Consider the following 26,637-nt stretch of genomic DNA (forward strand, 5'->3'; position numbering starts at 1 on the left):
CAGTGTGAAACGCCTTTTTCAGATCGACATATTTTATCAGTTACATCATTTCGAACAATCAATGTAAAGTCTCAAAGGCATATATATATGTTTTTCTGGCTTTGAGAATGTGAATTGATTTGTGTCCAAATGAACTATTTAAATTCAATCACACCTTTCTTGTCAATGAGAGTTAAAACAAAATAGGAAAGGACACTTGTCGGATAAACTCGAAGGTGTACTAGATATATTTTATCAGTTACATCATTTCGAACAATCAATGTAAAGTCTCAAAGGCATATATATATGTTTTTTCTGGCTTTGAGAATGTGAATTGATTTGTGTCCAAATGGACAATTTAAATTCAATCACACCTTTCTTGTCAAAGAGAGTTTTTAAAAACACAGGAAAGGAAAGATGTGACAAAATAGGTTTTGAGACTTCGTGCAAACCGCCTGTAATATTTTTGCCCAAAGAAGGCGTTTTGATAAGCAGACACAAATTTTCTGGCATTCATATTTACCTTTGACTCGTTTATTCTCATTTTGCTTGTAATATTCTTCGGGAAAGTTTTGATACAATAGCAAACAAATAAATGAGATGAATTTGTGCTGGTTCCAGCATTGCATACAATCAAATAAAGTTTTCAGGCATCTAATGTAGTCATCACAATGTTATATCTCTCTAAACCCTAAGACACAGCTTGTAATATGCAGTGGCTTGTATGTTCATTTTGCTGTGATTTTATGCAAATGTATGAAAAATAGCGGTGATGTCCTATGTTAATGTCCAAAATAATGCTTTAGCTGTGTCCCCTGTGCCTGAAAACCTGGGTATAGACACCAAAATGAACTTTCAACACCTCTCCTATCCCAAAATATAGCCAAAATATGGCATAACGTACCCTACAGGGCATCTTGTTAACTCTAATTCATGTTGCCATGGTAACAATGGGAAGTACTATATAACATATTCTTGGCGTATATGATAGATTAGTCATATAGTTTTTCAATAATTTGGAAAGGGTACTTAAACTTGTCTTGAATGGGCATATTGTCTAACATATTACTGAAATCAATCAAAAATCCTTGATTTTAGGCTATTCTGGGGTCGTTACCATAGCAAACGTTATAAATGGTAATGTAATTTGCATTTCATTACTTTTCTTCATAGTGAGGTATTCTAAACTTTCATTCTCTGGGCCTGAAAACCTGGATGTAGACACCAAAATTAACTTTCAACACCTCTCCTATCCCAGGATATAGCTAAAATATGGCATAACGTACCCTACAGGGCATCTTGTTAACTCTAATTCATGTTGCCATGGTAACAATGGGAAGTACTATATAACATATTCTTGGCTTATATGATAGATTAGTCATATAGTTTTTCAATAATTTGGAAAGGGGACTTAAACTTGTCTTGAATGGGCATATTGTCTAACATATTACTGAAATCAATCAAAAATCCTTGATTTAAGGCTATTCTGGGGTCGTTACCAAAGCAAACGTTATAAATGGTAATGTAATTTGCATTTCATTACTTTTCTTCATGGTGAGGTATTCTAAACTTTCATTCTTTGGGCCTTAAAACCTGGATGTAGACACCAAAATGAACTTTCAACACCTCTCCTATCCCAGGATATAGCTAAGATATGGCATATAGTACCCTGTAGGGCATCGTGTTAACTCTAATTCATGTTGCCATGGTAACAATGGGAATGTACTATATAGCATATTCATGGCTTATATGATTTATTAGTCATATAATTGTGTCATTATTTTGGAAAGGGGACTTTAACTTGTCTTGAATGAGTTTATTGTGTAATATATTACTGAAATTACTCCAAAATCCTTGATTTTAGGCTATTCTGGGGTCGTTACCATGGCAACCGTTATAAATGGTGATGTCATTTGCATTTCATTACTTTCCTTTATGGTGAGGTATTCCAAACTGTACATTTTTACGCATTCAAAAGTGTTTTTATAATTTGTAAATGGCTTTAACTGTTTCTTTGAATAATACCGGTTTTAGTGTAGTGTTGCCATGGAAACTGCTGATTATATGACTAAGCTGCCAGTCTGGAAGTGCTTTCATATCAAAATATTATATATAGATATAGGGCATTTCAAAATTCATAGGTAGATCTTGCCACCTTGAGTGGTACCAATAACCCGAATTTCTGGTCTTGGCCCATGGACTATAATGCTATTTAACTTTGGTGTATACCAAGTCAAACTAATAATCGTACAATTAATCAACCCAGCCCGGCTCTTCTAGGGCTCTAGCGCCCCCTTTAGATCAAATGAGTTGCCCAAATCAGCGTACCAGTACAGTTTGTTAAAAAGTATTTGAACGTCCACAGTGTGAAACGCCTTTTTCAGATCGACATATTTTATCAGTTACATCATTTCGAACAATCAATGTAAAGTCTCAAAGGCATATATATATGTTTTTCTGGCTTTGAGAATGTGAATTGATTTGTGTCCAAATGAACTATTTAAATTCAATCACACCTTTCTTGTCAATGAGAGTTAAAACAAAATAGGAAAGGACACTTGTCGGATAAACTCGAAGGTGTACTAGATATATTTTATCAGTTACATCATTTCGAACAATCAATGTAAAGTCTCAAAGGCATATATATATGTTTTTTCTGGCTTTGAGAATGTGAATTGATTTGTGTCCAAATGGACAATTTAAATTCAATCACACCTTTCTTGTCAAAGAGAGTTTTTAAAAACACAGGAAAGGAAAGATGTGACAAAATAGGTTTTGAGACTTCGTGCAAACCGCCTGTAATATTTTTGCCCAAAGAAGGCGTTTTGATAAGCAGACACAAATTTTCTGGCATTCATATTTACCTTTGACTCATTTATTCTCATTTTGCTTGTAATATTCTTCGGGAAAGTTTTGATACAATAGCAAACAAATAAATGAGATGAATTTGTGCTGGTTCCAGCATTGCATACAATCAAATAAAGTTTTCAGGCATCTAATGTAGTCATCACAATGTTATATCTCTCTAAACCCTAAGACACAGCTTGTAATATGCAGTGGCTTGTATGTTCTTTTTGCTGTGATTTTATGCAAATGTATGAAAAATAGCGGTGATGTCCTATGTTAATGTCCAAAATAATGCTTTAGCTGTGTCCCCTGTGCCTGAAAACCTGGGTATAGACACCAAAATGAACTTTCAACACCTCTCCTATCCCAAAATATAGCCAAAATATGGCATAACGTACCCTACAGGGCATCTTGTTAACTCTAATTCATGTTGCCATGGTAACAATGGGAAGTACTATATAACATATTCTTGGCGTATATGATAGATTAGTCATATAGTTTTTCAATAATTTGGAAAGGGTACTTAAACTTGTCTTGAATGGGCATATTGTCTAACATATTACTGAAATCAATCAAAAATCCTTGATTTAAGGCTATTCTGGGGTCGTTACCATAGCAAACGTTATAAATGGTAATGTAATTTGCATTTCATTACTTTTCTTCATAGTGAGGTATTCTTAACTTTCATTCTCTGGGCCTGAAAACCTGGATGTAGACACCAAAATTAACTTTCAACACCTCTCCTATCCCAGGATATAGCTAAAATATGGCATAACGTACCCTACAGGGCATCTTGTTAACTCTAATTCATGTTGCCATGGTAACAATGGGAAGTACTTTATAACATATTCTTGGCTTATATGATAGATTAGTCATATAGTTTTTCAATAATTTGGAAAGGGGACTTAAACTTGTCTTGAATGGGCATATTGTCTAACATATTACTGAAATCAATCAAAAAATCCTTGATTTAAGGCTATTCTGGGGTCGTTACCAAAGCAAACGTTATAAATGGTAATGGAATTTGCATTTCACTACTTTTCTTCATGGTGAGGTATTCTAAACTTTCATTCTCTGGGCCTTAAAACCTGGATGTAGACACCAAAATGAACTTTCAACACCTCTCCTATCCCAGGATATAGCTAAGATATGGCATATAGTACCCTACAGGGCATCGTGTTAACTCTAATTCATGTTGCCATGGTAACAATGGGAATGTACTATATAGCATATTCATGGCTTATATGATTTATTAGTCATATAATTGTGTCATTATTTTGGAAAGGGGACTTTAACTTGTCTTGAATGAGTTTATTGTGTAATATATTACTGAAATTACTCCAAAATCCTTGATTTTAGGCTATTCTGGGGTCGTTACCATGGCAACCGTTATAAATGGTGATGTCATTTGCCTTTCATTACTTTCCTTTATGGTGAGGTATTCCAAACTGTACATTTTTACGCATTCAAAAGTGTTTTTATAATTTGTAAATGGCTTTAACTGTTTCTTTGAATAATACCGGTTTTAGTGTAGTGTTGCCATGGAAACTGCTGTTTATATGACTAAGCTGCCAGTCTGGAAGTGCTTTCATATCAAAATATTATGTATAGATATAGGGCATTTCAAAATTCATAGGTAGATCTTGCCACCTTGAGTGGTACCAATAACCCGAATTTCTGGTCTTGGCCCATGGACTATAATGCTATTTAACTTTGGTGTATACCAAGTCAAACTAATAATCGTACAATTAATCAACACAGCCCGGCTCTTCTAGGGCTCTAGCGCCCCCTTTAGATCAAATGAGTTGCCCAAATCAGCGTACCAGTACAGTTTGTTAAAAAGTATTTGAACGTCCACAGTGTGAAACGCCTTTTTCAGATCGACATATTTTATCAGTTACATCATTTCGAACAATCAATGTAAAGTCTCAAAGGCATATATATATGTTTTTCTGGCTTTGAGAATGTGAATTGATTTGTGTCCAAATGAACTATTTAAATTCAATCACACCTTTCTTGTCAATGAGAGTTAAAACAAAATAGGAAAGGACACTTGTCGGATAAACTCGAAGGTGTACTAGATATATTTTATCAGTTACATCATTTCGAACAATCAATGTAAAGTCTCAAAGGCATATATATATATGTTTTTTCTGGCTTTGAGAATGTGAATTGATTTGTGTCCAAATGGACAATTTAAATTCAATCACACCTTTCTTGTCAAAGAGAGTTTTTAAAAACACAGGAAAGGAAAGATGTGACAAAATAGTTTTTGAGACTTCGTGCAAACCGCCTGTAATATTTTTGCCCAAAGAAGGCGTTTTGATAAGCAGACACAAATTTTCTGGCATTCATATTTACCTTTGACTCATTTATTCTCATTTTGCTTGTAATATTCTTCGGGAAAGTTTTGATACAATAGCAAACAAATAAATGAGATGAATTTGTGCTGGTTCCAGCATTGCATACAATCAAATAAAGTTTTCAGGCATCTAATGTAGTCATCACAATGTTATATCTCTCTAAACCCTAAGACACAGCTTGTAATATGCAGTGGCTTGTATGTTCTTTTTGCTGTGATTTTATGCAAATGTATGAAAAATAGCGGTGATGTCCTATGTTAATGTCCAAAATAATGCTTTAGCTGTGTCCCCTGTGCCTGAAAACCTGGGTATAGACACCAAAATGAACTTTCAACACCTCTCCTATCCCAAAATATAGCCAAAATATGGCATAACGTACCCTACAGGGCATCTTGTTAACTCTAATTCATGTTGCCATGGTAACAATGGGAAGTACTATATAACATATTCTTGGCGTATATGATAGATTAGTCATATAGTTTTTCAATAATTTGGAAAGGGTACTTAAACTTGTCTTGAATGGGCATATTGTCTAACATATTACTGAAATCAATCAAAAATCCTTGATTTAAGGCTATTCTGGGGTCGTTACCATAGCAAACGTTATAAATGGTAATGTAATTTGCATTTCACTACTTTTCTTCATAGTGAGGTATTCTTAACTTTCATTCTCTGGGCCTGAAAACCTGGATGTAGACACCAAAATTAACTTTCAACACCTCTCCTATCCCAGGATATAGCTAAAATATGGCATAACGTACCCTACAGGGCATCTTGTTAACTCTAATTCATGTTGCCATGGTAACAATGGGAAGTACTATATAACATATTCTTGGCTTATATGATAGATTAGTCATATAGTTTTTCAATAATTTGGAAAGGGGACTTAAACTTGTCTTGAATGGGCATATTGTCTAACATATTACTGAAATCAATCAAAAAATCCTTGATTTAAGGCTATTCTGGGGTCGTTACCAAAGCAAACGTTATAAATGGTAATGGAATTTGCATTTCACTACTTTTCTTCATGGTGGGGTATTCTAAACTTTCATTCTCTGGGCCTTAAAACCTGGATGTAGACACCAAAATGAACTTTCAACACCTCTCCTATCCCAGGATATAGCTAAGATATGGCATATAGTACCCTACAGGGCATCGTGTTAACTCTAATTCATGTTGCCATGGTAACAATGGGAATGTACTATACAGCATATTTATGGCTTATATGATTTATTAGTCATATAATTGTGTCATTATTTTGGAAAGGGGACTTTAACTTGTCTTGAATGAGTATATTGTGTAATATATTACTCCAAAATCCTTGATTTTAGGCTATTCTGGGGTCGTTACCATGGCAACCGTTATACATGGTGATGTCATTTGCATTTCATTACTTTCCTTTATGGTGAGGTATTCCAAACTGTACATTTTTACGCATTCAAAAGTGTTTTTATAATTTGTAAATGGCTTTAACTGTTTCTTTGAATAATACCGGTTTTAGTGTAGTGTTGCCACGGAAACTGCTGATTATATGACTAAGCTGCCAGTCTGGAAGTGCTATCATATCAAAATATTATGTATAGATATAGGGCATTTCAAAATGCATAGGTAGATCTTGCCACCTTGAGTGGTACCAATAACCCGAATTTCTGGTCTTGGCCCATGGACTATAATGCTATTTAACTTTGGTGTATACCAAATCAAACTAATAATCGTACACTTAATCAACCCAGCGCGGCTCTTCTAGGGCTCTAGCGCCCCCTTCAGATCAAATGAGTTGCCCAAATCAGCGTACCAGTACAGTTTGTTAACAAGTATTTAAACGTCCACAGTGTGAAACGCCTTTTTCAGATCGACATACAAAGCACCAATATAATTATAAAGGCCTCCATCCAATGCTTGCAACTAATCATCGGTGACTTTCAATAAAGATTTTACAGTCGAATGCTTTTGCCTGAAAACCCGGTTGCTCGGCGCAGAGTATATTGTTTTATGTCATATATGATTTCAGTTGTTTGCATACTAGACTTTCCAGAATTTTTTAGACGGATGGCAAAATAGATATGGGTCTAAAATAAGAAGGATCGTCTTCGTTTCCTGATTTAAATAATGGTATCACTTTATCAGTGTTAAATTGGTTAGGATTAACACAATCTAGTAGTGATTTATTAAACAAATATGTTAAAGATGGAATTATAACAGGAGTCGACAACTTCAAAAGCTGTGCAGAGATTCCGTCAATTCCACATGAAGATTTATTTTCAATGGTTTAACTTCTTTCAAAATATTTTCTTCTGATATTACTCCAAAATTAAATGCAAATACACTATGACACTCTTCATCAAAAACAGATCTATGTGTGATTGTAATTGTAGATGCTGAAAGTATTCCAACGTTCGGAAAGTATTCATTGTGTGCGGGTAAGCCTGAATCCCATGACCGGGGTAATAATATATATGTAAAGCGCTTAGGCACATCGTTGAATCGGTGTATTGAGCGCTATATAAAAAAATGGATTATATTATTATTATTATTAAAATGTTCACTTTGTTCGAACAATTTTTTTTATCGGTTTGAAAAATATTTGTGTTATTATTATTTTAAGGTGAAAATGGTTTAAGGTGAAAATTTCAACACCTTCCAGATGCTTCCAGCATTTACTTTCAGTTTTAATAATTGTTTAGAGTAATATTTCTTCTTCCTTTTCCTAATCTCAAAATTAACTTTGTTTCTTAATTTTTCTGTATTCTTTCATCTTTTTCTCATCTTTATTTTAATCCAAGTTTTTTGTTTTAATTTATCCCTTTCTCTGATCAATTTAAACATATCTGAATTCATCCATGGGGACTTTTTATTCCTAATTGTCTTGCTTCTGATAGGCATATGGTAATAACAACATCCATAAGAAAACTTTTCCACTTTTTGACTGCTTCACTGACACAGGTACAATCAAGGATTTCATGCCATGGCTGATTACCTAAATCTTCTTAATAGGATTCTATATTAATACCAGATAATTTTCGATAATTAATTACTCGAGAGGAGTTTTTATTTTTCGACTTTCATATTAAATAATTCAAAGAATGATCACTCATTCCAACATGTATAACACCGTGAGTTTTTATTTTTTCAGTTGAGTTTGTTAACATATGATCAATGAGTGTCATTGAGTTGGCTGTAATTCTAGAATAATATGTTTTGTTAATCTCTTGAGGTGGATATAAGTTATGTGTTTCACCCAGACGTTTTAAATCAGAGGACCCTGTTATTTTTAATAAATCACAATTTGTGTCCCCCATAACAATAAAGTAGGCCTAATTAAAATTATCAAGGAATGATAATGAATTTGTCATACTGTTGAAATAATTGAACATTGCTATTTGGCGGTCTATACCAAATAAGAGATATCATTGGATTTGAAAATGTCGGTCTAATCAGAAGTGGTATAAATTCTAAGAAATTTGAAACGTCATGTTTGATACAACGAACTATGTATATACACGGCCACCCACTCCACTACCGTACCTGTTTTTATCTTCACGAATAAGGTTAAAGTGGTCGATATCAAGTTCAATGTCGAAAACAGATTCATCGAAAACAGTTTCATTTAATGCTAGAATATGAATTTCATTACTCTGTACACAATGATTTGATTTTATCTTCATTACGGACAAGGCTACGAATATTTAGATGTGCAAATTTGAGGCCTTCGCTTTTCGAACAAGCAATAATGAAAGATTTGTTGCTTCCATCAAACGTTTGGGAATACAGTCATTCGTACCACCTTGAACATTAATAATACAGTCATAGTTAAGATCAGGAAAGGGTAAGTATCTAAAAAAAAAATATAAAAAAAATATATTTCGAACATGTCCAATTAAAGAAATGTTGGGCTGGATCATTATACGCTTCAATACCAAAATCAGTACAACTTATGTTGACCCATTTATTGCAATTTCTATTTTGTTATGACCTTCGGTTATTTTTGACAGTTTTAAAGCAACCAACACAATGAAACACCTTTACCATTGACCTATATAAATAATTAATAAAAAACTTGATAATAACTAATACAAAAAAAAATCAATTTAATACAATTTAAACAGTAAATGCAAGAATAAATAAAAGATTGAATACAGGAATGCGTCAACACATGCATATATAATACACTAGAATACTACTCACCAAAACCTAATCATGTATGATACGTCAATAAGAAGCTTGTTTTTGAAAATAAATCAAAATGATCAGAAGTTCAGTAAGTACCGCCAACATGATATTTTATGTTAATTGCTTACTCAACTTGAAAGCGTGATAAGCATCTGCCTTTTGACTTATGCTTAGTAGAGTGTTTTACACCACTTTCGTGGCATGAGCTACATCAAGCACATGCCTATTTTTGTGATTCTACATCGAATTCACTTCTCTATTGAATTGAATTGAATTCGCATTTATTTCATTCTCGATTAAAAATTACATTGATACAAAAAGATACAAAATTATTTATGAACAATGGGGAACTACATAAATAAAGCCCTTAGGCCTTTTACACGCATAGTTCCCAAATCATTCATAGCATAATGTAAAGCAAAGATTTAAAACAAAATTAAATAAAAAGAAGAAAAAAAAAAGAAAAAAAAACATATAACACAAATATAAACATAAGATAAGTAACTATACATATTTGAGATAAGGAAACTGCTTCAACTTTGCTTACTCAACTTGAAAGCGTGATAAGCATCTGCCTTTTGACTTATGCTTAGTAGAGTGTTTTACACCACTTTCGTGGCATGAGCTACATCAAGCACATGCCTATTTTTGTGATTCTACATCGAATTCACTTCTCTATTGAATTGAATTGAATTCGCATTTATTTCATTCTCGATTAAAAATTACATTGATACAAAAAGATACAAAATTATTTATGAACAATGGGGAACTACATAAATAAAGCCCTTAGGCCTTTTACACGCATAGTTCCCAAATCATTCATAGCATAATGTAAAGCAAAGATTTAAAACAAAATTAAATAAAAAGAAGAAAAAAAAAAGAAAAAAAAACATATAACACAAATATAAACATAAGATAAGTAACTATACATATTTGAGATAAGGAAACTGCTTCAACTTTCTTTTGAAGGAATTAATTGACTTGCAATCGGAAATATATTTGTGCTGACGATAGTGTCTTTCAAAATTGATTGAAGGAAGGCTTCCAGTGAACAATTATCAACATGTCTTTTACATGCTAATATTTCAATGCTTTTGTTTCAATGACTTAAAAATTACAAGTTGTTGTATTTATTTTACATATGTATGTAAAGCGCCATGACCATCATTCTTGATATGAAGGCACCATTATTAATTTGACATCATAATCAGCAGTATGTTGGTTGAATGACAGATAGTCACTCGTATTGACATTAAGGTAAAACGGGAAACATTTTTTTAGTTCAGTTCAAGAACCTAGGATACACAAATAAAAATTAAAAAATTACCAAGAAATTAATCAGTGTCATATCTAAAAATGGATTTATCAAATTACCTCATTTTTAATGTTAGTAGTTTTTTGTAAAGAGTTTGATTTAAATACATGAACTTGAATTCAAGGCGTCTGGTATGTTTCACTTTAATACAACATTTATTTGAAAATGGTAATACTGACTGGAAAAGCAGTTTGGGATAGGTGGATCAAAAAAGGTTAATTTGCAATAGTTAAAATATATTATGTAAGATTTATCGATTGCTCATGCCCAAGGACACATGTCGGGAAGGGCAGACTTGAAATAGCGTCTAGGTCATTAGATAACCAATTTTTTTTTCTAGTGCATTAAAAGACCGTTCCATTAGCATTTCAAAAAATAGTCAGTGTAACGTTGTTTATCCCAAAAGATACGAACATATCAGGAATTATTTTCATTTCAATGAAATATAATTTCCGAACTCTCTTTCAGAACATGTAATGTTTGTGAAACTGCACTGTCATTTGTATTAAAAATGTATCTAGAAAAAATGTCCCTCCCCCTTCATACACTGCCGAATTTTCCTCTTTAAATCTGGTGCCAGCATATTTTCACCATCGCCATCGAAAACAAATTTTGAAAAAAGTCAGACCAGGCTTAAACTTTAACTAGGTGCAGTCTAAATGGTGTAGAAAGTTAAAACCCGACTTTGACTAAGAGCCGATGTTAAACCAGACTGCACTGGTGACTGATTCATAAAACGCACGTTTGAAGGGCTGATTGGGGGGTTATACTCAAACAGTGGTTTATTTTAAAGTTCAAAATAAGGTAATGAACCTATGTAAACGAGATTCATCAAAACCTTATCATGAAATCAAATTAACGTAATTTAGTATCGAATTATGAACTGATTGTTTAAGAGTTGGTTTACTATTATGTATTAGTACATAAAACACAGTATACCTTGCACTTTTTGTATTTATAATTATGATGAGGATGCTAAGGGATAATTTTCTTGCACCGGAATGCTAACCTGACTAGATAAGACTTATGGAAAACATATATCATAATAGACAGATACACTCTTTACTTTATGATATAAAATAGGGCCGCTGTACTCTAAACTTACAGCGACGTTTACCAAGCAGGTAAGGTGTCTTACCTTGTAAAGCAGTTCACTTTATGAAAACTTCCAGTTCGTCACGAAATTGAGTATAATCAAGAGATGCAAATAAAATAAGTCCAAGCCCGACGAATGCAGACCTTAAATTAAAATTTATGAGCTATCCAGTTTACCCTAGTACAAAGCGCACTCGTCGTTTGGCGACTCAGAACCAATGTTGGAGGGGGAGGGGGGGGGGGCTATCAAAGCAGACGAACGTTTGATTGGACGAAGCTACCCACCAATCATCTCGAACGTGGGTATGAAGCTCATGCGCAGGCTGTGTTATTTAGGACCCGTACGAAGAGGACGAAGAGGAAACACTGTTTATTTGGTCACATATTTTATTCATTCATGTTAACATCAGAAAACATGTTCAAAATACAAGTACATTGTAGAAGGTTGTTTTCTGGTGAACTGGAGTAGGCCATTACATAGCCGAGATGCGATATAAAGAGTACTGCTTCCCTGAAATGTCAGTGACACCAAACAAACAAAAACATTTAAAAAAGAGCATCATCCCGAATGGCCATGAATTGGTAGGTTTGGATTCGAAGTGAATGGCTCCATCTTGTGTAAATATGTGAACGGTTGCCATGTTCCAAGTGTGAATTCTTGGCCTGCACGTTACCTTCATGGGATTACATGAATAGAGGAAACTACAAAAGAAGAATACCATTACGAAAAATAAATCATATCGTCACAATCAGTTCATGACGAGAGGTGATATGAATCGATTTCATTTTTTTTTTTTTTTGGGGGGGGGAGGGGGGGGGGGGGGGCAACTATATAAATGATTACCTCACCATTGCTGCTTGGTACCCATGCAATAAGCTTAGTTCGAGGGGCACAGCAAAATCATCGAGACAACGGCAGTGTTTCACGAAACAGTCACGAGTACAAATTCGATGACATCCTATCGAAACATGTATGCAAATCAACACATGTATAATTGGGATATCGGCGACCTTATACTTGTGAGGGATTTTATCAAACGATGCCGAGTATGGAATTTCAGACCTCTCACCAGGGACGGCGGAGCGTATTCCAAAGTGGGATTACCTACGAAAATGGCTCTTTTATGAGGAAAAAAGGGGGACCGACAGGGGAAAACTCGATTCGAAAATATATCACTTTAGACATACCTTTATACATTACATTGTGATTACATTATGAGATATGATTTCAATATTTGTTTTCTCTTGTATGGTCCAAGATACTGGTTAAAGGAAAGGTTGACTTTTGGGAAGAGGTGAAAATTAATTTGTGAGCGTTGTCATTTCATTATGCAAGTGTGGAAGAACATCAGATAGAAACAATTCCCTCAAAAACATAGCTCTTCTAAATATGGCATGTACACGATTCTTTGTCATGATGTAATGTGTTCCCTATATTTTGAAGCACATTCAACATTTAATAAAAAGCAGATAAAGGAGCTATACAGGGTGAGTCAGAAAAAATGACCCACTTCTTAAAAGTTGTATTGTTTGAAATTTGACTAGTTAATCAGGGGCTTCATGATATGTCTCGATGGAGTTATCCTCCCAGTACATTTAGGTACCATTTTCATTTGAATCCATTCACGCATGACTGAACATCAGACAATCTTTACAAGATTTCACTTGCGCCAACTTACTGGGTGAGGAACAAAACAGTGCATTGAACAAAGACAGTCAGACAGACAGACAGACACACACGCACACACACACACACACGCACATGCAAACACACACACACACCCACACACGCTACTTTTATTTATAGGGTCTATTTGTTGACATAAGCCTCAGAGGGGGACCTACTTCAGATTCATCATGAAAATCTACATTAAGATCAATTCGATGATTATTCAGCAGAAGCCACGAAGTGTATTTAAAACTTGTTTTGGTTTGTGTTCAATGTTTCCCGTTTAAAATGGAAAAAAGAGAGATTGAAAAGAAATGAAGGTGAATTAGAAGGATATAAAGAGAGGAAAAGAAAAAGGAAACAAAAGCAGAGGGGTATACAAATTATTAGCGTTATGTGTTTGTTTGTATTTGGGGGTGGGGTGGTCATCTTATTCAAAACTAACTACACTCTCGAAATAAAAACAATGAATACAAAGCAAGAAGTTTTTGAAAAAAAAAGAAATATATAGAGTATTTTCAGGTATTCCAAAAACGCACACTTACCCCTTACATAAAGCAGGCAATTATAGTATACTTTGAACTGTCCCAACTTTCAAAATGTATTGGTTTAAAAAAGATGCTTTACCCCCTTGTCAGCGCAACATAGCTACTGATTCTCTCAAATCAGGTTCCTTTTAGAATAACATAAAGCGAACTTGAAATAAGAATGTATGCTATTTTTGTCCTCGATTTGCAATAGTTATGGTAGTCGTTGTTGTTTGTAAACGTTCAAAACATATGCTGCCACTTTTAGCCTATTTTCTCCGGCTATATATAATTATTTACTTCTCTTCTTTTAAATGGGAAGTCCACCCTGACATTATGTTGGTTTTAATAGCAACAGAAAAATGAGAGCATCGGGTCATTAGCAGTTAGAGCAATACCCGTTTAAAAGTTGTGATTTTCTGAAGTATTGGTTTTAATAGCAACAGAAAAATGAGAGCATCGGGTCATAAGCAGTTAGAGCAATACCCGATTAAAAGTTGTGATTTTCTGAAGTATTGGTTTTAATAGCAACAGAAAAATGAGAGCATCGGGTCATTAGCAGTTAGAGCAATACCCGATTAAAAGTTGTGATTTTCTGAAGTTGTCATCAGTAGAACACAAATTGACAACACTGTGATGTAGTATGCGAGCTACTCTCCTATACATTCCGGCTATATATAATTATTTACTTCTCTTCATTTAAATGGGAAGTCCACCCTGACATGTTGGTTTTAATAGCAACAGAAAAATGAGAGCATCGGGTCATTAGCAGTTAGAGCAATACCCGATTAAAAGTTGTGATTTTCTGAAGTTGTCATCAGTAGAACACAAATTGACAACACTGTGATGTAGTATGCGAGCTACTCTCCTAAACATTTGTATGGACAATGCTATTAACTGTAATTAATTACAATAACTCTATTTTGGGTCAATGTATCATTTTAAAGAAATTATTTGGGGGAAAAAATACGTTTTTTGTATAGTACAGGGCGAGTGGAAGGGGAGCTCGTATGGTACGTTACAGAGTTCCCAATTTGTGTTGATTGATCCATCCTTCAAACATTCATGATTTTCTTTTTTCTCATCGGTTTTTCCTCACATTTTAACTGACCTGTTCCTTTCATATTTCTACTTTTCTTTTAACAACATAATATCAAAGGGGAATTTCCCTTTGATTCCCTCGCTGTTCACTTCAGCCAAATCGTTTGTTAGTTATTCCAGTTCGTTACACTTTTGCATTCACAGGTCAGGCAACTAACTAATATTTCCGACAATGATTGCTTTCACAGTTTATAATAACGCATTATTTCAATTCAAACGGAATTTCGGATGACTTACAAATATTTGCAGTTCTTTGTTTGACAACTAGATTAGACCCGGTACTCAAAAATTACGCACCGGCTGATTTTTCTATATATACACTGTTGGTCATAATAGTGGAATAATTATTTTTACCCCAATTTATGTAATGATTTTAACAATGGTTTATTCCTAATAGATCTTGTGAGATTAAGTTAAGTTATGATAAAAGGGAAATAATACATATTTTTTTAATAAGAGAAAAGGAGAATTAAGATCATTGTGTAAGATCAGGTAGTGAACATTTCCCCAGTTGGTAACTTGCAGCAAACTTCAGAGAGTGGGCCGAATTCTGGGCAAATAGAGATATTTAAGACATAGTTTAAAAAGAATATAAATAGCCCTAACACAGTTTGCGAGCTTATACACAACTGTGAAAGAGCCAAGTCCGCACATAATCAGTCAAAATTCATCCATGATGAAATCGAAAGGTTATTAGTAAACGGTCGTGTATCAGAAATCAAATAAAACCCCGCAATGGTTATAATACGTCCTTTGACAGTCTCGAAAAATAGAGGCACAATTAAATGTACACTGATTCTGGATTGTAGCTAGTAATATACACGTCTTTACAGAGATGTACGAGGACGCATCACTTGCTAGGGATTTTTTTCTAAATGGGGGATCATGTTTTTAACATATGATTTCAAATCGGCATATTGTCATGTCGAAATGCTTGGAGAGCACAGACAATAGCTCGGTTTTTTCGTATAAGAAACGTTGTGATCAGTGTATTACTTTTAGAGATTTCAAATGTGGGTTACAATGGAAAAAACACCAGACTCACAATACCGTTCTGGGACTGACAAGGGCAAAGGGTGATAGTGTTTTTAGGTGATGAGATCGCAAGTTGCGATCACAATGATGAGGCTACTGAGGTTTGAAGGATGGACTGTTGGTACGAATGTTCAACTAAAAACAAAATAGTTTTTTTCAGGAGTACTCATGATTGGGCATCATAGAATGTTTCATAACTAGTTTCCAAAGATATCGAGACAATTTGGGCACGAGAATGTGGACGGAGTTAACAACTAACCCAATTAACTCGTGAAGTTACGGATTATTAAACACATTCATCGATGCATCAGGCATCGGATGTTTGGTATACATTCATGACGATCCAAACCTGGAAACGATTGCTCTCGGGGAGAGTCTAAAATGGAATACAGCTGAGAGCTTAGTAGGGCAGACAAAGTTATTGCTACTTAGGTAGAAGAAATTTCACCAAAATAGTTTAGGAAGGCATGTAAAAACAGATCATTGCAAGATATTTAAATTGAAAAATGGCAGTCATGCGAACAATATGGAAATGATAGATTACGCAAAGACATCCGTTTGAATTCGACTAAAGACAGTATAGTGTCCTTTTAGATTTGCAGGCTAGTCCAAAACTAGTGTATACCTTGCTCTTTTGTCAGAATCAAACGTTTTAGATTTGAGGGATGCTATGGTTGTAATGTAATTTATGTCTCGAAGGTTGGTAAGATAAACATGTTTTTGCCAGTGTTACACAGTATAGCTCGCAAATGTTGTTTATACTGCAATAACTGAGAACAAAAAGTACCAACCTCAAGTTGTCATACTTGCATGAATAATATTACGTGAGTGATATGTAAGATTGCTGTGATCTTTTTACAGAGTTTTTCACTTTAACAGTTTCGTTGTGTTTTAAAGCACTGACTAAGTTGGGGTTAGGGCAAGACATTAGATTTATAAGATTAACAAAAAAGACGTTTAAGGTGTCTGATGTACATTCAAACATTGTTATCCATATATATCTCGTGGTAAATTTTTGATTCAACAAAACAGGTATTAGGAATATGCCGTTAAATAAAACCGGCATTTCGTGCAATTAGCTCGACAGGGTGGCCCCAATACATTCTATATATAACTCTTTTTGTTAGAGTGACAGTTTTAAAAATTGATGTTTGCTATAGGTGAAATCTTATTATTTGTGAACGATAGTAGGATGAACTTAATTGTTCAAACCACCATGGTCACCATTCCAACTCCCTTACATATTAAGGTTTAACCCTCGATGTTTTGTTAGCGATTGAAAACCGTAATGTATCAACACTACCTGTCCCGCCTGAATGGGAACAGGCTCATGGCATTCATCTTCAAAAAAGTGCGGAAACGAAGTTCGATCGGCACCACGTTGGCCAGGATTACACAATGAGTTTTTTTTTTGGTCAAACAATCATTCATTTCTTTGGTATGTCATGAATTGAAGAAAGGAAGGGGTAATGATGGCATTTTTGAATCCCCACATTAGAAGTTCACAATGGTTCCATTGAAATTACAATTCTAGACATGATTAATGTCATCATGACAGGTAATTTGTATGGCTACCACTGATGGAGGAGATGTATTTAAAAGATCCACCAGCACACTATTGCATGGCATCTGGCGGTAGTCACAACGCGATTGAAAAGATAAAACATTCCTTCCCTTCAGAAGATGACAGGTCGACCGAAACCCGCTTTAAACAAAGTATAGCTTTACTTGAAATTTCGCCCTTTCCTGAAATATCAGCTTTCCATTTCCTAGAACTATGTCAAATATGACATTTTTAATATGCTTAAACAATTTTTTAAATCTTGAAGTACCGATTGCACGCATTCGTATTTAATACCATTTTGTCTTCATGTTTTTGGTTTATTTTGCATTGCAGCGATTCATAACGATATGATATAATTATCAAGCAGGAAAAGATACGCTGTATTGAAGTAAGGTTCAGTAAAAATCGTTTCCTACTCTGTATTATTTTATCATGTCTGCAGGATTGTCCCAAACTATTGTAAATTTTGCTCTTTTCTCAGAGGCAAACTTTTTAGATTTGAGAGTTGCTATGGTTATAATGTTATTTATATTTTGCAGGTTGGTAGGATGAACATGTTATGCAAGTGCTACTCAGTATAGCTGGCAATGTGGTTTATACTGCAATAACTGAGAACAAAGATAAATAACCTAAAATTGTTATTATTGCATGAATATTAGCAATATGTAAGATAGCCAAGTTTTTTTCTTCTTTAGAGGTTTGTTCTTTTATAGTTTCTCTACCCTTATTTGGTGTATGTGGAAATATGAAACTTTGAAGGTGCCAAGTCCGATTGGTGTCCAAAAACCTCACATGTTGTTAAAAAGGAGTTTTAGTGGCCGGGCCCCCTGCCCTCTTCGAAATGTATTTACTGCTGATTTACCAAATGCTATTTCCCCTTTCTCAGCCTTACCTCAATATACAACTGAATAACAATATTGTATCGCACGATAAACCGAGCGAGCGATGAAAAACAAATCCATTCTGATATCAATGCACTTGTCAGTGATAACCATGTGAAATGGAATACTATGCAATGTAAACCTATGCATGTTTTTTAGGTAAAAAAAGGCTATCACTGATGTATATTTTGTAAATTAGTTAGCTCTTTAGGTGGTTAAATCCTATAAATGTCTTGTCATCAATTTTCACATAACCTCTCCTGGTCAAAACATGTCGTAAGTAATTGTTCAAGGCTGTCAGGCTTAAAGAGAACGATTGCTAGTTTTAGAAACTAAATAGTACTCAAACGGCTTTTTTGTGCTATAATGTGTAAAACTATTATCGAAAAAGGTATTCCGGTTTGGCTTCCACATTAGGTGAATCACATTACTGCTTTTGATTCAGGTACACCCGTTTCTTCTTTCATACAATGATGCAAACAATCTAACATATGAAGAGCGCCTGGCAATCTTGAACATGTTACCATTGTATGACAGATTAATATACTTGTCAGCCTCTTTCATAATAAAAGTTCTGCTTGTCTGTATGATACCCCTCAACTTCTACTATCTATTCTAACAAAAAAGGAATCTAGATACATTATAAATTGTACAAGCATTTTCCCGACGTAGTGCTTTAGAGTTTACCAATATTCATAGCTGTGCCGTCTTTATCTCATTAATAAGGCTCTTCGTGAGTTATTATGTACTATGCCACTAACTGATAACTCTTTTAAAAATGACTATGAAGGTATGCACTCGCGGGATACGTCACGTAGTTAGGTCCATTTAGGTCTAGTTCTCGCCTCTTTCACGCACACCTAACTGAAAAAACTCGATGGCAAACCGCTGAGCGAATTAAAAGCTAAAAACACGAAACATGCAATTAAACACAAAAGCAATACGCTTCGGTTATAGGTAGTCGGCAAAATACGCACACTCATAGACTGGATTAAATTAAATATTCGTGTCTTATTCGCGCCTTTGAATATATGGCGCCATACAAATGCTGTGAATCACCATCATCTATGATGGTATCCTTTAAACACTAACAATAATTAAAGTCATAATCTTGGTACTTTCAGACCAGTTGCAGTTGAAAGTGGAACATTTAGATAAGTATCTTACCAGGGGGCATTAGTACTGCGGCGGGACTTGAAACGCGGACCATGCGATCCGTCTCCTGGTGACGTATCCACTTGACCACGACGCCTCTTCAAGAATCCTGTACAAAGAACATTTTCGTTTGATCTTATTTACTTACTTAAATTAATGTAATGCATGGGAAGAAATTCTCGAAAAAGCATTTTCCTCATTGCTTTTGGTACTCTGTTAATGTAAGAATATATACTTGTTTACTCATTTAATGTATACCTTTAGGACCCTTTTTAGACAACTATAAACCTGCTAAAGGCTTTCTCCGACAGGTACTACTAGTGTTTGCATCATGGGTTACATCTATAGAGATGCCTTTATGCATAGCAGGAACATCAATAAAATTATATACATTAGTAAACAGGTCTAGCAGCTATATACAGTTGAGTTCTAGTCGTGCAATTGCATTGTGTAAGAAACGGTGTGGAATCGAACAGAAACAGTAGATCATGTAGCATAAGAGTGTTTGTGTGTATTGCAAGGTTCTGGGGTCAACAAAATGATATGAAATTTGCCCCAGTCTTGGCAAAGTAACAAGCACTGTGCACATGAACATGTATGTAGGAGCCGTTACTCGTCATATTTAGAATATGTAGACATTTGAAGAGCCATGCTTTGCAGGAAACGTTTTTTCTCTTATTTTCTTCCACACTTGCATAATAACAATGAAAACGCTCACAAATGTTGGTTAACCTCTCCCCAGAACTCAACCTTCTCTTTAATAATGCACTCCTGTTATTATTAGGAAGCTACACATGTCAGTTTATTAACAAACATTGCCATTGTCGAAAAGCTTGGGCACATCCTCGATTTAATTATTTTGATTAGAGAGGCTCAGTTCCCCCTCCTTCCCCACTTTTTTCAACAACCCCAAAAGTACCCCTTTCTACTACGAAAAGGATCCCCTTAAACTTCAGAAAAGTGAATCTTTTTCTTTCAAATAGGTGCCCGTTCGAATTTCTTATTAGTGCACCTTTGTACTTCTGATAGGTGCCCCTTTTAATTTAACACGTGCCCCTGTTCCTTCTGGTAAGCCCCTCTCAAAAGCGATCCATCAAAATATAAAAGGTACCCCTTTAATTTCGTTAAATGCCCCTGTACCTTTTTAATGTGTGCACTTTTCTGTTTTCATAAGTGCCCCTTTTCATTGCTGTTGAGTGTCCCTTTTTAAAAAGCGAGAAGTACCCCCTTTCACCTCTATTAATTGCTCCTTTTCCTTCTTAATAGGTTCCATCTTTTCTTCTGATAAATGGTCATTTTGCTTTTTTAAAGCAGCCCCCTCCCATTTACCAAAAGTCCCCTTTTCGCCTCTGATAATTACCCCTATTAAATTGTGATATGTGCCCTTTTCCCTTGACAGAGGCACCTATTTCTATTTTCATAATTGCCCTTTTTTATTCTCTGGTTAGTGCCTCTTTTCAGGTGCCATACAATTGTTCTTTTACTTTGACAAGGGCTCCTTTTCTTTTCTAATAAGTGTTCTTTGTCCTTTTGATTAGCGCCCCTTTTCTTCACCATAATATGTTCCCCAAATATAGAGCGACTAAGAGCAACTCTTTTCTTGAATTCCCTGAAAGCTCACTCGCTACGCTTGTTAGCATTTATAGTTAATGTACTCATGTTTTTTATTAAATGTTTTTGTTCATTCTTTCACGATTGGATTGTACTTTGAAACCCATCAGGGTCGGCTTGTTTCTCTTGCATATGAACATTCAGCCGATCACACCCAACTGCAAAGCATGTCGCTTAAAGATAAAGTTGAGTTCTGGTCATGCGATTGCATTGTTAAAGAAACGGTGTAGAATTGATCAGAAAAGGTTGATCATGTACATAGCATATTAGTATTAGTGTGTACTGCAAGGTTCAGGAAGAATGCAAGAATTTTGGCCTATGATTGGTAAAGGTACAATCACTGTACATAGAACGATATATATGGGACTATACGAACATGCAGCATAAAAATCCGTCCGATGTTTATGATGTAACATAATAATAATAATAATAAATAAAGCATGATATTTATACAGGGTGAGTCAGAAAAAATGTCCCACTTTTTAAAAGTTGTATTGTTTGAAGTGTGAATATCTAATTATTGGTTTCATGATATGTCTTGATAGAGTTATCCTCCCTGTACATTTAGGTACCACTTTCATTTGAATCCCTTCATGTATGACTGAACATCAGACAATCTTTACAAGACTGCCATATTTCACTTGCGCCAACTTACTGGGTGAGGAAACAAAACAGTACATTGAACAAAGACAGTCAGACAGACAGCCAGACACACATACGCACAAACACACAAACACATGCACTTGCACATACGCACACGCACACAGGGACACACTCACACACAAATACCGCAAACGTCGGTGAATAAAAACACAAACAATTTGTGCATTTGTTGAGGTATTTTATTGTGGTACATCAAAGAATCTGTTTCCCCAAAGTTCTCCATCCTCCGTACTCAATCCTCGATATGGCCGCCATTTCTCCTGATGCACAGTTGTGCTCGGTGAAGCATTAATTTCATAAAAAGCTCGCCGAATCATGTCCCCATCGATCCCATCTTGGCGTACCACGTCTGTCTCGTCCACGATTCTCCTCCGAAGCTCCTCAATGTTCACAGGTGGGCTGCTGAAGATCCTTGACTTTAAGTGCCCCCACAAGACGAAGTCGAGAGGATTCAAGTGCACTTCATGATGATGATGATGATGATTAAGATTAAGATGATGACAATGGTGATTATAATAGTGATGGTGGTAGTGTGGGTACTAAAGGAAAAGATTGTCAGGGAAATGCCACTTAAACATTCAGGGATCTTGATACAAATCAATGCTTAATCAGAAAAGGGGGAAATTATGAGACAATTATTGTGTATTGTCTGTGTGTGTGTGTGGTTGCGCGTGTGTGCGTGTGCGTGTATGTGTGTGTATATGCGTGTGTGTGTGTGTGTGTGTATGTATGCCAGTGTTCGTGTATGTGTCGTAATAAGATAAATATACGATATTTATAAACATATATATATATAACCTTACATGGTACATTACGTGGACATCACAAAAATCCTAACCCCAACCCTAAACTTAAACCATAACCCTAACCCTAATATCTACTTAATGACTCATTTTTTCACTCCAAATGTCCCTCCAATGACGCCTTTGGTAACATTACCTATAGAGAGAGAGATATATATATAAGAAAATAGACCTTCTATGAGAAATAAAACGTAAAAACGTTAAGAGGACACCAAATTGTCTTCATAATGACAATGTCTACTTAATGACTCATTTTACTCCAAATGTCCCTCTAATGACACCGTTAGTAAAATCTCTCTCTCTCTCTCTTTCTCTCTCTCTCTCTCTCTCTATATATAAATATATAATATTTTACTTAAGGCGTCATGGGACGGACATTTGGAGAGATAATTTGGTTAATTAAGTCATTAAGTAAACGTTGTCATTAGCAGGACAATAATTATACTGTAGAACTTTGCAAAAATTATTAATATGTCATGTATGTCCTATCTGTGAAATTTAAACTTTAGCAGTGTCCTAGTATTGAAAATATGTAAGAAACCCGTTAACCTTCTGGATTTCACTGTCAGACACTATCGGGTGACTGACTGACAACTTTTTTGCTTTGGTAATAACATACGAAACATGATCTGTAACAGTTACACGAGCATTTGTCTACATCAATAACCCACTACTTGTAACGACCAAAATTGTAGTGATTGAATCTTTGTGCATCACAGAAGGTATGACCATTCACTAAAAGGGTCTAAAAATTCAGACTATTACTTAAGTAATAGCAATCACTTAAGTCGATTCGACAATTAATGATCGTTATTTTCCTATTAAAAGCTATTTTCAAGTCCTTTCGTTTTGGAGGAAGTTCTTAATAATTTTGTCTTTCAAATGCCCAGGCATTTAACCTTTTCATTTGATTGACCTGCAAATGGAAAATAATATCTTTCATTCACATGTCTACATGTATTAGAAATGGTTAATAGTTCACTTTAAACTATCAAGTACATAATAACATATCCATGCATAAGGTCACTGACTTAACTTGTCAGTGAAAGCATACAAGTTCAAGCTTTTCTTAGTCATAATAACGTGATTAATAGGTCTTAAACAACACAGTTAAAGGATTTGACATATTGTCCTCTTACATTTACTTGTCATCATTAAAGGGGAATTAACCTCTCGACTATGACAACTTTTCATGAAATAGAGAGTAAAACAACTTTTCATTTAATATAAAAAGCATTGCTGTAGCCCAAATAATATCGTATTGCAAGTTCAATACAGAGGCCCTACTTCGACATATTTACAATTCATTCTGCTCACCAAAGAAGATGCCATTTCGTCGAAATTTCCCTTCAAAATCTCCGGATTACATGCAATAGGCGTCTAACATGGTGTACTGCCAAGTGTTTGGTTGTAATAATTGTTTCTAGAAAACCAAGAGAAAATCGTTTTATCGGTTTCCAAACCAACACAATTGCAATGTAATATTCAAGCTATAGGTAGCAGCTCTGAAGGTGGTGAAATTTTTGGACAAGAAGTACAAATGGCTGTGATTTGAATCGCATACAACTTTTATTCACACATTATAGGAGGGCTTTACCATTAGTTAATGAGATGAAATTCTTTTTTTCTGAATTCTCTTTTTTCGACACACATGGTTTTGTCAATTACTTTAAACCTCGTTTAGATTTTCTTCTATAATACAAATTATCATTATACACTTCTATGCCTGGGTTAAGTTTGTCGTAACAACATCTTTGTTATTGTTCAACCAATGGAAAGAGAATTTATGTCGTATGAAATGAGGATTTCCAATGACATCTACAAATGTTATGACAAACAAAACATACGTTAATTATAAAGAGACTTTTGCCTTTGTTGATAGATAAAAAAAGAAGGAAGTAGAATTTTTCCTTTTTTAATATTCTTACCATCTGGAAAGAAATAAAACGGGGAAGAAAATTTGAAAAAAAACCTTTGCATTTTGTTTAAAGAAAACGTAAGAAGAAATAACCTTGCCCTACTCTAACCATCTGGAAATGAATAAAATGTGGGAAGCGATAAGGGAAGCATAACAAGAATACTTAAAGCAACACTAAAGGCTTGTTCAAAACTTCAGATATGGTGCAATAATTCTCTGCAAAAAAGCTGCTGCAGTTTCGTAACGTGTACATAAAAGGCAAATGCGTGCAACAAAAGACTTGTGCGTAACCATTAAGCTAATTTCTAAAGCCATACAATGTATAACAGAAATGGAAGCGTATAATAGTTTAAATCATCTTAAAAACTATGGTTTGCATCATGTCTGGACAAGGCATAGAATGTAAAAGTTTAATCTTATTCTTGGGCAAGATCAAGCCCAGCTTTAAATTGTTCTGCCTCAAAGGTATTCATAGTTTATCTTTTTCTTACACGAAACATGTTCAATAACTGACTATGCTATTTTATTACTTCATGAATAGGTAAGTTCAATGATTTAAACAATCATTTTTTTTTCAATTTATTATACAAATCTGCAAATAATATTTTCATTTGTCACAGCATTTTCTATATACACCTCACCTGAACAAACACTGCTCTTTTGAACAAAATAAATTGCATTGATTAAGGTCCAACCTTCTATAGGCCTCTTTCATCAGTTAGAAAAAGAGAGGTTTGAGTTGTGGGAAAGGTGGCAAACAATTGATGATCTTTTTTAATTCATGTTATGCTATTGTGGAGGAATATCATAGAAAACGAAGGTCACTGAGGTTTTCACGCAAGATCATCTTCAGCAAATACATAATAGATGTGGATCCGGAGCTTTGGAATATTTTACTGAATTGAAACAAAGTTATATCGAATATTCTATTGAGCGGAAGCAACACAATAATATAAATGTCATAACCCACTGAACACAATGTACATGTACATTTGTCAATGTATGTACAGTTACTCGGTTTTGAAACAGCCACGCTGTATACTCGTTTGTTTGCTGGTGATCTTTTCGGATATGGTGTTGTAGAAGTGTGATTTTTGGTAACAGTGATTCTTAAGTATTTTATGGAGCTTGTTTTACGAGAGATCTTTTTGGTTTGGCAGACCACTTTCTGAGCTAAATCGCTTAATACTTCTCTGAATTATACAGAAATAAAGAAAGTGAAGAAAGAGCACATGAAAAAAAACATGGTAAAGAAAAGAAAGAAAGGGGGAAGGGAGGGAGAAAAATGAGGCAACATGAAGGTTTTCTTAAACTATTAGGTTGGCATGATGACATCACACATATGTACTCCTATCCCTATCCTATCAAATAGAAATACTAATTTAACCACCACATTTGAATATCCTCCTTTAAATTCATGTAGTTGAATATTCATGCTGAAATACATATTATACAACCTACTCAAAATATAAATAATGATTGATTTGTGTTCTAGAAATTAATTGGAAAACAAAAATTACAGCCTAATTTCAAATTCCATACAAAGAAAACAAAGTTGTTAAGATCATTTTTTACAGCAAAAAATATGATGCAAACTACTCAAAATATAAATTATATTGATTAGTGTTCTAGTAATAAATTGGAGAATAAAAATTACAGCCTAATTTCAAATTCCATGAAAAGAAAAAAAGTTGTTAAGATAATTAGTTTACAGCAAAAATTACTGAGCAAAGAAAAAGATAAAGAAGCAGAACATTGCATAAGAAACATTTAGGTTCTAACAAGGAATCTCCCATTAATAAACAAAACAATGCTTTCTTGAAGGAGGGCGCCAAGCTTTTGAGCTGTTCCCTCTTTCATTTACTGGCCATCTGCTTGAACCTGCATTGAAAAGAAAGATAAAGAAGGAAACAACGGTACAAATAACACATGTTAAGGAAC

Source organism: Strongylocentrotus purpuratus, unplaced genomic scaffold, assembly GCF_000002235.5.
Source record: "Strongylocentrotus purpuratus isolate Spur 01 unplaced genomic scaffold, Spur_5.0 spur5_scaffold_18, whole genome shotgun sequence".
NCBI lineage: Eukaryota > Metazoa > Echinodermata > Echinoidea > Camarodonta > Strongylocentrotidae > Strongylocentrotus > Strongylocentrotus purpuratus.